A 3,980-nucleotide genomic window follows, 5' to 3' on the forward strand; every position below is an offset into this window, starting at 1 on the left:
TTGGTTTTTCTTTTTTTTATATTATGTTAAACAAGATATTTTATCACAACCTTCTTGCCATTTCTGGAAGTCCAACTGCTGCTCTTGCTAAAACTCAACAAAATCTTAGGTAATCTGATCATTTTAATCAATTTTTCAACTTGTTAATCATGTTTAATTTCATATAAAGATAGTTTGATTACCAAAAATCACTTCTAACCATGCAAAAACCCAAAAAAAAATTTCAAAAACATGGTTTGATCATACACATGGTTAGGAACTTGTTTCGAGAAGTTTTTTTTTTGCCATAAGCATGGACTAAGGGGTTTAAATTGTGTTTTTACAGTTCAAATGTTCGATTTAAAGCCCTAACCGAAACCCTAAGTTCCAAGGCTTTTATGTTGATAATACATGCTTCGTTTGTGATATATGACTTATACCTACTTTAGAGTTAAGATGTTTAAGTTAGGTTGTTTAGGGTTAGGTAATGCCGAATTGCTCGATTACGAGCTGTTTAGGGTTAGGTTGTGACGTGCATATTGTTAGCTTGTAAACTTTTCAGGGACATCAAGAACCATATGAATGAGTCCCTGTCCAAATTTGGTAATTTTTTTACCATCCGAGAATATTTGGCGAATTTATTACCGAATTAGGACGTTTATTAGGGAAAAATAATTTAAATGCTTGACAACTTTTGAAATTTGGGTGGCAATCTCAGATTTGGTATAATATGATCACCGTGAAATTTGGTGTCATTTGGAGAACCCTAGCTATGTTTTGTGGATTCGCGTTTATTTGAATTTTTATGGTCGTTTTGGCTTGAAAAGGTAGGTTCTGGGAATTTTGCAAGAGGTTTAGGGAAGTATTTGGATCACTCGGGAATTTTTTTAGATTTCTTTGGAAATCATTTGTTATAAACGGACGATTTTCGGGTTAAATATAACATATAAAATGAATTTTTGTGAACTAATAAATTAGTAAATAATTCCAAAATTATTTTTATAAAAATCTACATATTTTAATTGATAAGTTTCGAAATTTTCATAATTTAATGGTAAATGGTTAATTAATTGTGCTAAATTAAAGATTAAACAAAATCAATTTTGATAAAAACCGACAAGTTCGTGATTAACAAAACTATTGGAATATCAGAACATCAAGAGTGATCAAAAATCATACTTTTGGGTTAATTAAGTAAAACCGAACTTTTTGTGAGAAATCCGGACAATTCGGATGGATTGTGCGTGTTTTTCCCCAAACCAAACTGAATAAACGGAAATGAGTCCCGTAGTGAATCCAGGCCCCTAATTTGTGAGCTTTCTTTATAACTTAATCATTTTATCAACCAACACGTTTACCCAAGTTTACATACCCATACATGTTCCCTAAACGCGTAAACAATCAACATGGCCCAGCTGGTAAAACGGGGAAACTAAGCCAAGTTTGGTTTTAAGTATTAGACATTGAACAACATTACAATCTAAGCCTATTGACACTTTCTGGGCGTGACAGCCACACCCAGATTAGCTATACAGCCCAGTTTAGTATGGAAATTTTAATAATATTAAAATGTTAATATTATTATAATATTGATTTTAGGGTCTGAGTGCTAGCAACAGAACGAACCACTATTCGATACCGGGTTGACTATCTACTAAACCGTGAGTTTCACGACCCCCACTTTTAAACTATTTTATGAACTTTTGGGGTGAAAAACATGTTGATATATCTTTATATACATGGAATTATTTGATGATGGGAATTATCTAAGTGCTAACACACAAAAGTTCGCACGAACACAGTGATTAACTTCGAGCCGGTGGCTTGTGAATACTACTATTGGTTGACAAACCCAGACGGGGCCAGCACGGTTTGCTGAGACCTTATCATGTTTGCACATGTCCATAATTATACAAACAAGCTATGCAGTGTTAGGCATGGCTACTCGGAGCATGTTGTGGGTGGAAGGGGGGCCACAGTGGTTGATTGCACTTGGGAAATGGAGGCACGTAGCACGTACAAACAGTTCAGGCTTCACTATAGCTTAGCAAAATTACGTCGTAAACATACAAACAAACGTACTTATGAACGTACATACATACATACTCGCGTATTTACAAACTATGGCTGTTATACGCACAACTGATTCTTGAAACTCGTGAATCTCACCAACTATCTGTAGTTGACCCGTTTTAACAAGTTTTTCAGGTATACCAGACTTGGACTAGAAAGTCAATGTGCTACGTGTTTGACTTGTGGTCAATGCTGGGTGAATTGATGTAAGTATGCTAGTAAGAAGTAAAGCCGCAAAGGGCTGGATTTAGAACAATGTAATATATTGTAAATTAGTTTGTAGCATTTTTATAAACAATGTGGTTGATACTAGAGGTGTTTGTTAAATTCCCTTTTTACGCTTCCGCATTTAACTTGTCGGAGTGTAACAGAAGTTGGTATCAGAGCAATTGGTTATAAAGGATTAGGTTATCCCTTAGGATGCCTAAAATATAACCATAGGCTCAATTAATTCTGGAAAAATAAATAATAATATATATAATATTATATAATGATGGATGTCGGAATGAACTCGAAGGGCAAGTGAGTTATTATGATCCGGAACATAATAACAGACTTGCTTGTACGAGGGAATTCGGGGAAAATCACGAGACATACCAATAGGTAAAAATGACAACATATGTGTATAAAAGATAATGTTATATGTGTGTGTGTGTGTGTGTGTGTGTAACATGCATATGTGTTTATCTTGAACAAGGTGTACAAATACGTGTATGTACTGTACTGTTGATAACAGTACATCTTCTTGTAACGAATATTATATTCGATTATGATCAATGTTAACTCTTATTATAATTAAAACTATATTTTATTAAAACTAATATTATATTTTATCATTATTAATATCATACTTGGTCATAACAAACAAAATATTTTATTTTTCCCTAATTAATAATAGCTCTTACTATGATTAATACTATTGAAAAATGTTATTTTATGACAAATCATCGTACCGAAAAATGTCAAGATACGGTAGCCTCATGTCGTGCAAAGAATCGGTGTTGCCTTTAAACGAAAATACGAGAACGTTCTATCGAGTCCAAACTGAACCTTATTGTGTGATAGAACCACAGACTAAGCTTAATATTCAAGGCCCAGAAAAGAACCATAGGAGGTGTGACCTACATGCGTCCATCTCAACGGAATGCTACACTTCTCAGTTCGGGCCTAATCTTTATCTCATATACCCGTTTTCTAACAGCAAACTTAACTATTTTCTATACGTCTTTCCATTTCCGTCATTCAAAAACAAACACTATTTTTAAGGGAAATACCTTGGGACGAGTCCAATTTATGAAATTATAAATATAAAAATTACCTTGCGAAATCCTCGATTATATAACAGACCGTAATCACTCGTATATACCATTTACCAGCTGTAGTTCAAAAATCTTTCATATCATCAGTACAACCAACCCACCTAATCAACAAACTCATAAAATCATATGTGAACGAGTATCTCCAACCACTCTTGTATTTTTTTCCACTCTGATCGATTCGCTACAAAAGAGAAACCTCACGCTCATGGATCGATGATGTGTCTTGGTTTGTAAAGAACACACTTACTCCCAATTCACAAATTATCACTATTAGTAGAACCAGCGGATACCAAATGACCTGATGAAAGAATATTCTATAGTTACATTTAATAGCATCTAAAGGTCAAGGGGAGTATACAAATGCCTCCCGATTATAACATACTGTTTAAACTCATAACGTACAAATGTCTACTTACAGAGGAGGCAGCATAAAGCAGTTACCCAGTGGTGGGATTATATTGGAATAATTGTTGTGCAAGTTGTGAACTATTCATGATTATTATAATGTGGGATCGGATAGACAAGGATAGTATGACACTGTTGTGTATAGTTTCGATACTGCTTGCGAGCATTTGGTAGTATGCTATGCTGATATGGAGAACGATTTTA

The sequence above is a fragment of the Bidens hawaiensis genome, unplaced genomic scaffold (genome assembly GCF_021521415.1).
Source record: "Bidens hawaiensis isolate Kalapana, Puna unplaced genomic scaffold, B.hawaiensis_p1.1 tig00014284_1, whole genome shotgun sequence".
In the NCBI taxonomy this organism is placed as follows: Eukaryota; Viridiplantae; Streptophyta; class Magnoliopsida; order Asterales; family Asteraceae; genus Bidens; species Bidens hawaiensis.